At 36.8% G+C, this 13,634-nt stretch overlaps 1 protein-coding gene across 6 annotated transcripts in view; it reads right to left on the reverse strand.

Annotated features, from left to right (window-relative positions):
* Positions 1–5,371, reverse strand: part of LOC150094190 (uncharacterized) — a 106,455-nt gene extending 101,084 nt beyond the window's left edge. For 2 of the 6 annotated variants that reach the window (XM_090412121.1, XM_090412125.1), the window contains exon 1: positions 5,112–5,371. The gene's annotated coding sequence lies outside the window, so the exon portion shown is untranslated. Of the gene's footprint in view, positions 1–3,018; positions 3,213–3,482; positions 3,550–5,102 lie in introns of those variants that run through there. The other 4 variants (XM_090412123.1, XM_090412120.1, XM_090412126.1 and 1 more) reach the window with 3 other exon arrangements.
* Positions 5,372–13,634: the final 8,263 nt, after the last annotated feature.

The raw sequence follows: 13,634 nt of genomic DNA on the forward strand, positions 1-13,634 counted from the left end.
TAATACTTATCAGGTCATGACAGGAAAATGAATGTCCAGAATCGCATCTTTTATGTTTCCATTCGCCCTATTAAAATAATGGGTTTTTTGGACGAGTGGGAATACTTGGGATTAATGTTTTCAGCTGATCGTCGATGACCTTGGTTGAGTCAACTTTTAACATTTCTGGATAAGCTTTGTAAAGCTCCATTGAATGCTCAGCAATGCATTGCATTATTAAATCAATTTGTGTTACCTAATTTCATATCCTTTACACTTTGACTATCCTTTAGTAAAGGATAGTCAAAGTGGGTTTTTAGAAAAACCCACTTTGACTCTCCCTGAATAGACTAGATAAACAAATACATCAAGCAGTTATATCTTGGCTGAGATTACGACAATGTTCCAGTTGCTTATCTTCATGTGGCTGTTAAATCTGGTGGATTAAATCTGCAACGAGATAGATGGTAACTCACTTAAAATATCTAAGGTTAAATAAACTCCAGCATTCATCTTCACTTTTTACAACTGCCTTTATAACTCCTTTGATTCAATTGGAATTAACTAAAACACTACATTAGACCTTTGATAATGGAATATTGTTTCTAACCTCCCTTGAAAGAAAGAGATGGGAAAGACTTCTATATCTTGCAGTCAACAGGAAGCCCTTCAGTGGCTCAGAGAAGGGGAGTCCATCTCAACATCCATGAAAGAACAAGAATGTTGCCTGGATCAGAGTATATAGATGCACATAGGGCTGGATGCAGGTTCAGAGAGACTATGACACATCTCAATGTTTTAGAATCCAACATCAGATTTAAAAGATATGTGATACAATATATGCCATCATAAAGAACCAACTAGAATAGAAATGAGCCAAATATCAGGACTTTTATTTAACAATGTAACCTATAAACTTCAATTCCCTGTTCACCACCACTACCCCGAGACTCTCATTTCTTCCACGTCCTTCAAAATTTCCCCATTAATTGTATACTCTGCATCCCAACTTTCCCTACAAAATTTCAAGCCATTACACTTTCCAACATTAAACTGACAGCTCCCACTAGCAGTCTATTGAGATCTTCCTGCAAGGCCAGAACATCTGACATGTTCCTCACAGTTCAACATTGCATCATAAGCAAACAGTTGCATATCTCCATTCAATCCTCTTCCAATACCACTGACATATAATGTTAAACAATACTGGCCCCAAAATTGATTTTTCAAAAAAAAATAAAAATAAAAAATAAGTATACCACTGCTACGCATTCCTCTTATTCAGTGAATTTGTCACCTGTAGCACATAAGCAGATTGCTAAAAAATTAGCCAACATTAACAAACCCATGCTCTCATCATAAAGAATACTGTTATTCCATCCATCTGTTCAATTCTTGTCCATCCTTAAACAGGCTGAGCATCCTACTTAGGGATTTTGGGCAATTTAATGCAGTCACCTTGGAATTCCTCTGCTGTCCCTATAAGGGCAGATATTTTATGCCTGTAGATTTATGTATTCACAGAGCAGGTCTGCATGTTTTGAGGGATGAAAAACCACGAGTTCCTGAAAAAAAAAAAAAAATTCACAGCTGTATGAGACTAACTAAACTCACCTGTAACTAAAAAACCCGGATAAAGGAGCCTCACATCATAGACAGGATTCAAACTGTCTTCCCAATGAAAGGGCTTGGTCGAAGCCAAATGAGCTATGTTTTAACACTGCTATTATCAACTCAATTCTGAATCCTAGTCCTCGACAATCTCTCTAACATCTTAATAACGTCTCCAGGCACACACTGGCCTATATTGGTAGCCACACTGTTATCCTCCTCCCTTTGTAAAGTGGAACATTTTTTTCCCACTTCCCATTCCTTTAGTACTTCCCTGTTGAAAGACTTATGTTGAATAGACATACCAAGGATATCATTAAATCCCTGGAGGATTCCTTCAAGACAAGCATCATATATAGTCATGACATTACAAAGAAGTTTAGGTTCTTAAAGAAATGAAGGGGAAATTAAAGTAATTATTACTAACATGGCTGTAGTCTCCATAAATTATGTGAAACGAAATTATTATTTGTCTAGTATAATCTGCAATTGACTAATACATCAAAACAATGATGTTCAGCTATGGAATGCATGGGAAAATAGTCTGGTGACTGCTGTGGCTCACAGATTAAACAACAAAGGCTGAGTCGTTAGTATATTAATATTATGCGAGATCTCCATGAAATTCAATAATTCATCCCAGGAGAGTACTTCATACCACAAAGTCTATATTTTGTAAGTCCATCTCCAACAAATTTGTTTTGTGGGATGATAAATCTTGTCGTCTCCATATAAGACCATTTAGTAATCACTTTCAACTGAAACTACTGATGTAGATTCCTTGCATCATAGATGGTATTCAAACCCAGCACTTCCAGCAATAGGACAAATGTCCAATTGTCACTGAGGTGCAATTCATAACAACAAACTGCTTGAGAATAACAGATTATTTCAATTTCAGTGGTGTATGGAACTTATTTTCATTAAATATGTTTTAAATGTTTAGGCACCAGCAAAAATGGTAAACCTAATTGACCTAATTAAGTGGTGGTGGGCAGTAGATGGTGTTTGTGTTATTGGTGGGTTCAGTGGGGGAGACAGAGTATAGAGTAGGTGCCCTCCCTCGATAAGTATTTGGATTCCCTGGAGGTGTCAGGTAATAATAATTAACCAAAGAACAGAATCTGGAAGAAATATGAATATATTTATAAACAGCAGTACTTTTAGCTGTGCAGTAAATGCGTCTCAAAAATATTAACTCAAACTGTATTAAATGAAGTATCAATATAACGAGTTTCAGTGCAAGTCATTCCAAACAGACAATTATTGTAGTGTGTAAAAGAACAACCATGATTAGACATATCGGTATAATCTCCCAGTTCAATATCAAGACGACTCAATCACAATTAAAAATAAATGCGTAGAAACGGTGAGGGGGGGGGGGGAATTTTTATTTTTGGTTTGTTTCTTTACAACTAAAGTACATACGTGTTCTCACTGTTCAGAAAAATACGGTTTGAGGATATTTCTTCCTGTTTTTTCTGTGCATACATAGCTGCACAGTAGAACAGCAGTAAACTTGCTTTACTTGAAAACCAAGAATATTTGAAAATATTCTTTTAATGCTTGGAAATGCGTTCCTATTTATTTTGCAAAACACGAGCTTCTCCAAAGCAGTGAATAACTATAAATGTATTGCTGACGAAATTACAATTAATGTACGGTACTGCATTTTGCATTAATTATAACCGCATTACAGTGAAACTCAACATGTAAAAAAAAAAACGTTTTAAGACGTACTGCTGTAATGTACTTTAATATGCAATAATTCACACAAATATTCCAATAACTGAAACATTTTCCATGAACAAGAAGTCACAAAACAAAAAATTAAAATAGCGAAGCAAAATCTTACGATCTAACAAACTGTCAACATAAATTATGTAACATACATATCAGCGTTACAGCCTACTACAAATCATAAAATTTCGAATTAAGCGCCGAATGCAAATCATAAAACAAGAAACGAAAACAAATTTAGAATAACACATACTCCGAATGTAAATTATAAAAATGGCAAACAATTCTATTTGATATATATATATATATATATATATATATATATATATGGGAATAAATTTTTAACTTGGGTATATTGTATATTAGGATAACCAAGCAATTTTATATGCTTGGTTATTTTAGCTCCTAATCCCAAGTATGCAAACAATTAAGTTTGCGCCTGAAACAAAGTTCAAGTCTAAAGATGGTACAACACCAGGGCAACTCATTGTAAAGGTGGTTAAAGCTTTGATCACTATTCTTAGTATTTAACCGGTCTGGGTAGTGACCCCACCCATAATGCATTGCAGTATACATCTTCTAGTGAGATGTGCTTTACATTATGGGAAAATACTAAGAATAGTGATCAAAGCTTTAACCACCTTTACAATGAGTTGCCCTGGTGTTGTACCATCTTTAGACTTGAACTTTGTTTCAGGCGCAAACTTAATTGTTTGCATACTTGGGATTAGGAGCTAAAATAACCAAGCATATAAAATTGCTTGGTTATCCTAATATACAATATACCCAAGTTAAAAATTTATTCCCATCAATATCTCCTCCAGAGATTTTTATTAAAACTTAATACACCTTGTTGCAACTTATATAGGTAAAGTTGATAAGGCTTTGTATTACTAAAACCTTGGTATTTAGGGTCTAGCTACTCACTGAGGAGACCTCAAAAAAGGTCGAAACCGGTCTGGGTAGTGACCCCACCCATAATGCATTGCAGTATACATCTTCTAGTGAGATGTGCTTTACATTATGGGAAAATACTAAGAATAGTGATCAAAGCTTTAACCACCTTTACAATGAGTTGCCCTGGTGTTGTACCATCTTTAGACTTGAACTTTGTTTCAGGCGCAAACTTAATTGTTTGCATACTTGAGATTAGGAGCTAAAATAACCAAGCATATAAAATTGCTTGGTTATCCTAATATATATATATATAATATATATATATATATATATATAATTTTTTAACTTGGGGATATTGTATATTAGGATAACCAAGTAATTTTATAAACTTGGTTATTTTAACTCTAATAATAACCAAGTTTATAAAATTACTTGGTTATCCTAATATATATATATATATATTTATTAGGATAACCAAGTAATTTTATAAACTTGGTTATTTTAACTCCTAATATTAGGAGTTAAAATAACCTTAAAATAAACTAATGTTATCCTAATATATATATATATATATATATATATATATATTTATTTATTTATTTATTTATTTATTAGGATAACCAAGTAAGTAATTTTATAAACTTGGTTATTTTGACTACTAATATAGAGTTAAAATAACCAAGTTTATAAAATTACTTGGTTATCCTAATATACAATATCCTAATATATATATATATATATATATATATATATATATATATATATATATATATATATATATATATATATATTATTGAAATTAGGATTTACTCGGGATGTATACATTTATAAAAATAAATTTAACTGACTAGAACCCGAGAAAGTATAACAAAAACCTTTAATACATCACGACTAGTTTCATCGGTGTGCTCCGACTTCTTCAGGTGAGAAATAAAAAACATAAGACATAAAAATAACAAGGTAAAAACATGGACTTTCCAGTTTAATATTTATAAAAATAAATTAAACTGACTAGAACCCGAGAAAGTATAACAAAAACTTTTAATACATCACGACTAGTTTCATAATATTCATAATTTTATAGTAGATAAAAATAACAAGGTAAAAAACATGGACTTTCCAGCTTAATAAAAAGCAGAATAGTAACAGTAATATATTTGAATAGGTGACCGCGTGCTACCGTTGGCATGAGTTGAATGTGTGCGATAGCTAATTTTAGAGCGCCAGTACTGGATTACTGCGCTGTGGGAATCAGGCAAATTGTAGCTTAGATTGTTGTTCAAATGTGAAGGGTCCAGAACTATTTCTTTTGATTCGATAATTCTTCTTTCGAATTCATCCTTGCATATATATAAATTAGTAGTGCGTTCCCAGTCAACTTGATGTGGCTGTTCTTCAAGGTTAGAGTTTGCCGAGAAGAGGACATGACTGGAAAGGGCGCTTGCTCGAGTTCTACTGTAAGAGATGTCACGGCTATGTTCCTCAAGACGGAGTGAAACAGATTTATCTGTCTGACCAAAATAAGGTCGACCACAGTTGCACAAAACTTTATAAACACCAGGAAAATGCAGTTGGTTGTGTTTTGGTTTTGGTCGACTCAGAAAAGAACGAAGTTTTGGCAGCGTAGTATAGTCGGTCTTTATGTTGAATTTCTTCAAAATCTTAGCTAGTTTTTGGGTAAGAGAGCTGATAAATGGTAACTGTATATGAGTGATAGGGTTGGAATCATCTTCTTGTCGAGGATGTTGGCGTGGTCTCAAACTTTTAGTGATGTTACGAGACGAATATCCATTATTTAAGAAGGTGTTTTTCAGGAAGTTAAGCTCTGTTTGAAGGTCTTCTTCTGTGGAAGTGAGACATCTTGCTCGATGGGCGAGGGTGGAGATGATGCCCACTTTCTGAGGTAGGAAGTGATGAGAAGAACCATGTAAATATCTATCAGTGTGGGTGGTTTTTCGAAAAATTGAAAATTTAAGACAGTCAGGTAATCTGTTGATCTTTAGATCCAAGAAGCGGAGAATGCCGTTAATCTCTAGTTCTGATGTGAATTTAATGTTCTGATGTTGGTTATTTAAATGGTTTAGAAAGTTTTGCAGTTCCTCTAAACTATGTCCCTAGATAAGGAAGACGTCATCAATGTAGCGTGACCACAGTTTAGGTTTCAAAGTAGCTGAGGAAATAGCTTTCTCTTCTAACTCACTGCATCAATTCCGGCTATTTCTGCTACGAAGATAAAATATACAAACAAACTAGCGGTTTAGCTATGGGCAGCCCTCTATCCCCAGTCTTAGCTAACATTTTTCTAGAAGATTTTGAAGAGAAAGCTATTTCCTCAGCTACTTTGAAACCTAAACTGTAGTTATGCTACATTGACGATCCTCCTTTAACAAATCCATACTGGCCGCCAAAGAGTATATTTCTGTTGTCAACCCAATTCTGAATCTCGGTCATAATAACCGCTCAAACGCCTTAACCACAACTCCAGACACACAGACTGGTCTATAATTCAAAGCCCTACTCTTATCATCTCCCTTATGAATAGGAACAATTTCACTCTCTTTCCACTCCTCTGGAACTTGATCCAGAGAAAGGCTCACATTGAAAACATATGTAAAAGCTGTTGTTAACTCTCTGGAACATTCCCTCAAAACAAGTGTTGAAATAGCATAAAGGCTAATCAATTCCTCCTATAGCGCCTATTCATTTACTAACAGTTCATCCTCCACCTCCTCCTTCTTTCCCACTGCTTTCAAGTTCTGCATGATGTGAAATTCATAGCAATGAAATTCCTTTAGAAATTGATCATTAAATATCTCAACTATGTCCTCCGCAGCGATTATCATTCCTCCGTTTTCACCAATCAATCCTATTCTACCATAATCGTTCTTTCTTTTACTGTCCATATATCGAAAAAATTCCTTAGGATTTTTATTTATTTTTATTATTTTGCCGCATTAGCTAACTGCTGTTAATACTGCACTTTTGCTACCAATAACAATCGAGCCACCCTCCTCGCCTGCACTTTGCATACATTATTTCGTGATTCATCCATTTCACACCTGTTTTATTTACCCTCGTAACCTTTGGAATACATTCCGATAGCGTCACCACCAAATATTTCTTGAGTAGGACCCAAGCAGCATTGATATCCTTTCTGTCCAGTTCCTCTTTACAATTTATTATTGCAAGCTGTTTCCTGAGCTATTCATAATTATCAGCCTTATAATTCCTCATTCATCCCTTTCTAATAGACGTCCTGGAATGAGTGGTCACTCTGCAAGTGATCACCTCATGGTCAATCTCACCAACGCTGGAAGATTTGACATTCCATTTTTAATAACATCATCTGAGGAGTGATGTTTACTCTTGATCCTCGTGTACTGTCCATTAAGTACAGCCTAAAGTTATTATCTTTCAAAAGCTTCAGAAATTCATTTCTTACCTCCAGATGTAGTCTATTGATTCCAATCTATATTATCATAATTAAAGTTGCCCAAAATGATTACTCGTTTCTTGCCAGCTACGCTAATTTGCCTATATATTTCCTTCTCATTACCCTCAATATTACCAGGTCTATGGCAACACCCCAACTATTTCATCCTGTTCACCTCTACCTCACAAATGTGGCCACTATTTGCACCTTGAAAATCCACCATGCATGGGCCCAAGTTATCTACTACTATTAACAGTACTCCTCCTCGTTTTCTTCCCTGTCTGTCTTCACGAAAATTATCATATCCGTTCATCTCTATTCCTGTCAGGATGATATACTCCTCTATTTATCGCTTATTCCAACAATTTTAGGACAAATAAACCCACGCAGTGCAACAATGTCGTACCTTATTTCGAATACTTCTAGCATCAGTAAACAGACATTAGAAATCATTTCTGGTTCTAGAAGTCCTACGAACATTACTTCTCTGATGTGACGCTTCAATACCTTCCCAAGTCCCTTCCACTATATTACCACCAATTGTACAACTTTCCTCACACCTAAACTTTTCCCATCCATCCCAGGCTATCTCAATCTTTTTTATACCCACTTACACATTCATCTCTGAATCCAACATCTACATATTTCATAAAGTGTCTCCCCCTCCACCACGACTATCCCCGTTTAATTGTTTGTGTTGTGTTTCCACTCTCCCATTTACTTCGTTCATGATATAGATACCAAACGAGTGATCATTATGGGTGACTTTAATTTTTCCAAACATTAATTGGGTAGATAAGAAATCTCATGATAAGAAAGAAGATGAATTTATTGAAATGCTGTGAGACAACTTTCTCAAGTAGCATGTGAAAGAAGGAACTCGAAGTCAAAGAGTGTTGGATTTCCTCATAGCGTAAGATGGGGTTTCTGTTAAGAATATGGCTATTTTATCACCAGATGGTGACAGTGATAATGCTGTGCTTTCTAGCGAAGTATCTAATTGTATTATTTTTTTATTGGAACAGGTTACACTCTGAACTACAGAGGCGGAACTTATCAACTTAGGAGATTACTGTCATTGGTCCCATGGTATCAGTTACTGAATGGGGTAAATATCAGCAGTGCACGAGAATATTTGAAAAAGTGCTTTAAGGAATCTGAATGTATCCCTATTGTTTAAAGAATAAATAGGTCGCGAGTGAAATGGATTTGCAACCTTAATAGGCAAGAGATTCACAAGAATAAGATGATTTGGAAAAAATATATTGTGTGAATAAGATTGAGAGAAGTTATGGAATAATTATATCTCATACCAGAAAAATAAAGAGTATTGTGTGGAAATGTAAATCAGAGTATGAAAAGAAATTGGTCATGCAAGCCAAAGGCAATCCAAAAAATTTTATCGTTATGCCGCAAACAAAAGGAAGCATGAATGTGAAAGAATAACTATATTGAATGTAGGTGGTACTCTAGTGTCACAAGCTAATGAGATTTTTCAATTAATGAGTGCTCATTTTGCTAAGTTATACCAATCAGGTGTATGAAACATGGTGCACAGCGCTACTACTACTTTCGATAAACAGTTAGAGGTTCATGAAAATAAGACTGAAGATCTATTGCATTACCCGGATAAGAATTTGTCTAAAGGGACAGAGGAACCTTGTACAATAGAATGATAGTTCTATTGTACAAGGGCGAGGATGGAGAGGATGGTGCGGTGGGAACACTGAATGTTGGAAGCATGACTGGAAGGGGAAGAAAGGTGGCAGACATGATGAGGAAGAGGAAGTTGGACATTTTATGTGTGCAGGAGACAAGGTGGAAAGGGGGAAAGGCAAAGGAACTGGGAGATGGATATAAATTGTTCTATTCTGGAGCGAATAACAAGGGAATAAATGGTGTAGGAATTGTGGTGTGTGGCAGAATGAAAGGTGAAGTACTGCACGTGGGTATAAGGAACGACAGGATCATGCGAATGAAATTGGGTCTTGGAGAAGAGCGGGTGGTCGTATTATGTGTATATGCCCCGCAAGTTGGTTGTACAGCAGAGGAAAAAGATGAGTTCTGGAACGTGTTAGATGAAGAAATGAGGGAATTGGAAGAAAATGAGATGGTGATTGTCGGAGGAGACTTGAACGGGCACATAGGAAGACAGAATAGAGACTGTGAAAGGGTGCATGGTGGCCACGGAGTGGGAATGATGAACCAGGAAGGAGAGAGGGTTGTGGACTTTGCAGTAGCGTTTGATCTGGCAATTGTGAACTCGTTTTTCTTCAAAAGGGAAGAACATTTGATAACATTTAGAAGTGGTAACAACAGCTCACAAATTGACTACATTTTGACTAGAAGAAAACATCTTAAGGTTGTGAAAAATTGTAAAGTAATTCCAACAGATCAAGTAGCACAACAACACCGACTGCTGTGCGCATACTTTAAAATAAGATCGAAGATAAGAACTTCTGGTTGCCATGGGATGAAGACAATTAAGTGGTTTCGCTTAAAAGAGGAGAGTGTGAGGAATCGTTTTAGGGAGAGAGTGTTAGAGAGGATTTCTGATGGACTGGAAAGTGTACAAGATTGGTGGAAGCATAATTCAAAAGTAATCCTGAGCTGTACAATCGAGGTGCTTGGTGAGACATCTGGAAAGATTAGAGAGCAGAAGGAGGGTTGGTGGTGGAATAATGATGTACAAGTGGCAGTGACAGCTAAGAGGAAGGCAAAGCAGAAGTGGGATGAGTCAAGAGTGGAAGAGGACAGAGAGGTGTACAAAGAGAGAAAGCAAGAAGCCAAGAGAGTTGTGGCACAGGCGAAGGCCATGGCATATCAAGATCTGTATGATCAATTAGAAACAAAGGAAGGACAGAGAAAAATTTACCAACTAGCGAAATGTAGAAATAAAGCAGCTAAGGACATCTTACATGTGAGGCAGATCAAAGATGCTGAAGGAAGAGTATTATGGAGGGATGTGGACATAAGAAACAGATGGAAAACATACTTTGAGGGACTTTTGAATGAGGAAAATGCAAGGACTCACAGAGGAGATGGGCAGCCTTCTGAGGGGATGGTGCAGAACATCAGTAGAATGGAAGTGACGGAGGCCATGAAGAGGATGAGGAATGGAAAAGCGGTGGGCCCCGACAGAATTCCAGTGGAGGCATGGAAGGCACTGGGGGAAGAGGGAATTTACCTGCTCTGGGACCTGTTCATGAAAGTTTGCCAACAGGAAAATATACCCAAGGAATGGAGGGAGAGTACTCTTGTTCCCATATACAAGGGTAAAGGGGATGCACAAGACTGTAAAAATTACAGAGGAATAAAGTTGATGTCCCACACAATGAAGATCCTAGAAAGGGTTCTTGATGGTAGATTGAGGGAGGAGGTGGAGATTGCAAAGGAACAATTTGGCTTCATGCCTGGTAGATCAACAACAGATGCTATCTTTGGGTTACGACAGATGATGGAAAAATATCGAGAGAAACAAAGGGAGCTACATCTGGTATTTATTGATCTGGAGAAAGCATACGATAGAGTGCCAAGGCAAGAAGTCTGGAGGTGTCTGAGGGAGAAGAAGGTGCCGGAGAAATATGTCAGGTTGGTGCGGGAAATGTACAGAAATGTGAAGACAAGTGTTCGGACCTGTTTGGGACAGACAGAAAGTTTTCAAATAACAGTTGGCTTACATCAAGGGTCAGCATTAAGTCCGTTTCTGTTTAATATTGTGATGGAGGTGGTAACAGAGGAGGTGAGAGAAGATGCACCTTGGACAATGTTGTATGCAGATGACATCTTGCCGTGTGTAGATTCAAGAGAAGAAGCGGAAACTAAACTGGAAAGATGGAGAAAAGTACTGGAAGAGAGAGGTATGAGACTGAGCAGAAGTAAGACAGAGTATATGTGTTGCGCAGTGGGCGGTGGCCAGGAGACAGATCTGGAGCTGGAAGGAAATGTCGTCAGGAAGGTGAGAGACTTTAGATACTTAGGTTCAACAGTGGAAGAAGATGGAGGAGCTGAGAAGGAAGTGGGATGCAGGATACAAGCGGGTTGGAGGAACTGGAGGGAGATGGCTGGAGTGTTATGCGATAAGAAGGTGCCGATCAATCTGAAAGGCAAAATTTATAGGACAGTAGTGAGGCCAGCTATGGCATATGCTATAGAAACTGTGGCCCTGAGGAAAAATAACATCAGCAGGATGGAAGTAGCAGAGATGAGAATGCTTAGGTGGATGTGCGGTGTGACCAGAAAGGATCATCTGAGAAATGACTATGTCAGGGGAACAGTGAAAGTTACGAACTTAGGAGCGAAAATACAGGAGGCAAGGTTGAGATGGTCTGGTCATGTGATGAGGAGGGAGGATGAAAATGTGTGGAAGAAGCGTCATGCAGATGGATGTGCAAGGAAGGCGGAAGCGTGGGCGGCCAAAGAAGAGATGGAGGGAGCTGGTAGAAGAGGACTTGAAGATGAAGAACTTGGATGTGGTGACAGCCCAAGACAGGAAGGTGTGGAGAAGACTCATAAGAAACAGTGACCCCACTTAAGTGGGAGAAGCTGTAGAAGAAGAAGAAGACGTAGAGGCCAGTTACACTTGAATGGCCAAATGTAGCTGGTCTAGTCCCCAAATGGAAATTTTTGAAAGCCTTTCTTGGAGAATCACCAGAATTCGTCGTGAAAGATGAGGTGTTCCTTAAGGTTCTGTTTTCTTCAGTTGAGATGGTGTTATATCTGTGAGTGTGAGTTTTTCCAAATGCTTGCCTGTACCAGAGATTGACTTACTGGGAACTGGTCGAAAAAAGGCTTAAAAAATGTTCCTCTAATCGGCGATCAAATTTGAAACTGTCTTCCTTCGTGCCGTCAAGCGCCATGGAATGCAAAAGACACTTCCACTGAGCTACACAGCAGACTTAAGTATCAAATTGTAATCATTATAATATCTCCTATTGCTTTTAGAAGTCCTTGTGAAATGGCTTGGAATATATGCTCAGTACTATTGTGAATGTAATTTTCTTCAACAGTTTGTCTCATTTCAAGCACTCATCCTTCCACTGTTCTTCTTGGTAGATACAGCAGGTCATTACCTCTTCGCGAATGTCCTTAATTTTTGAGTTTTGAGGTCCAATTTGTCCAGATTTTCTTCTGTCCAATCTACTACATTAGTTGTGTATCAGATCACTGTTATAGTCCAAGACTTCATTGCTTGTATTGGGATCAATCCCTGAAGTTTAGTTAAGAGAATCTTTCAGACTCTTTCAGTTGTCTGGAACATTCTGTTTGTTGTACTTCTCGTTCTGAATATCAATGGTTTCTAATATTTCTGGATATTTTCAGCCAACGAACACTGTAAATATCCAGAAATATTAGAAACCATCGATATATTAGAAATATTATAACGTTCGTTGCTTTTATATACTGTATATATAAAATTTCTCTCTATGGTGAAAATTAAAATTGTTGGTGTCATTAATATTGAAATCAGTTAACATATAAAATTACGCATTTATCCCAATCAAATACCATTTTGATGTCCTGACTGAAAATATTAATCGTGTTCAGTAATGAGTCTATTTCCTTAGCGATTTTACATATAACTTTAAGTCATCCATATATAACAGATGAGAAAGTTTAATATTATTTTTCTGAATTTAGTATCCAACTTTTGTTTTCTTCAAAATCACAAAGTTATCAGAGAAATCTTGAAGAGTAAAAGTGACAGGGAATCACCTTGTGTATTTCCAAGTTATAATCTAATCTATCCGAATCGATCATTATTGAATACTGAAGTTGTTTTCCATGATTTCATTGCCCCATCCGGATATTTCTAGTGATTCCGGATATTCTAAATATTTCTAGTGACTATTCCCATGTTCCTTCTTGTAATCTATCAATGCCATGTTCAACTTTCTTTATCTTCTTTTTGAAGAACTAAGGATCACTTTATAAATAAGAATCTGGTAATTTTTTTCTCTAGATTTTTTTTAAA

Source organism: Typopeltis vanoorti, chromosome 22 (genome assembly GCF_054136105.1).
Source record: "Typopeltis vanoorti isolate ZY-2024b chromosome 22, IOZ_Tvanoo_1.0, whole genome shotgun sequence".
Lineage (NCBI taxonomy): Eukaryota > Metazoa > Arthropoda > Arachnida > Uropygi > Thelyphonidae > Typopeltis > Typopeltis vanoorti.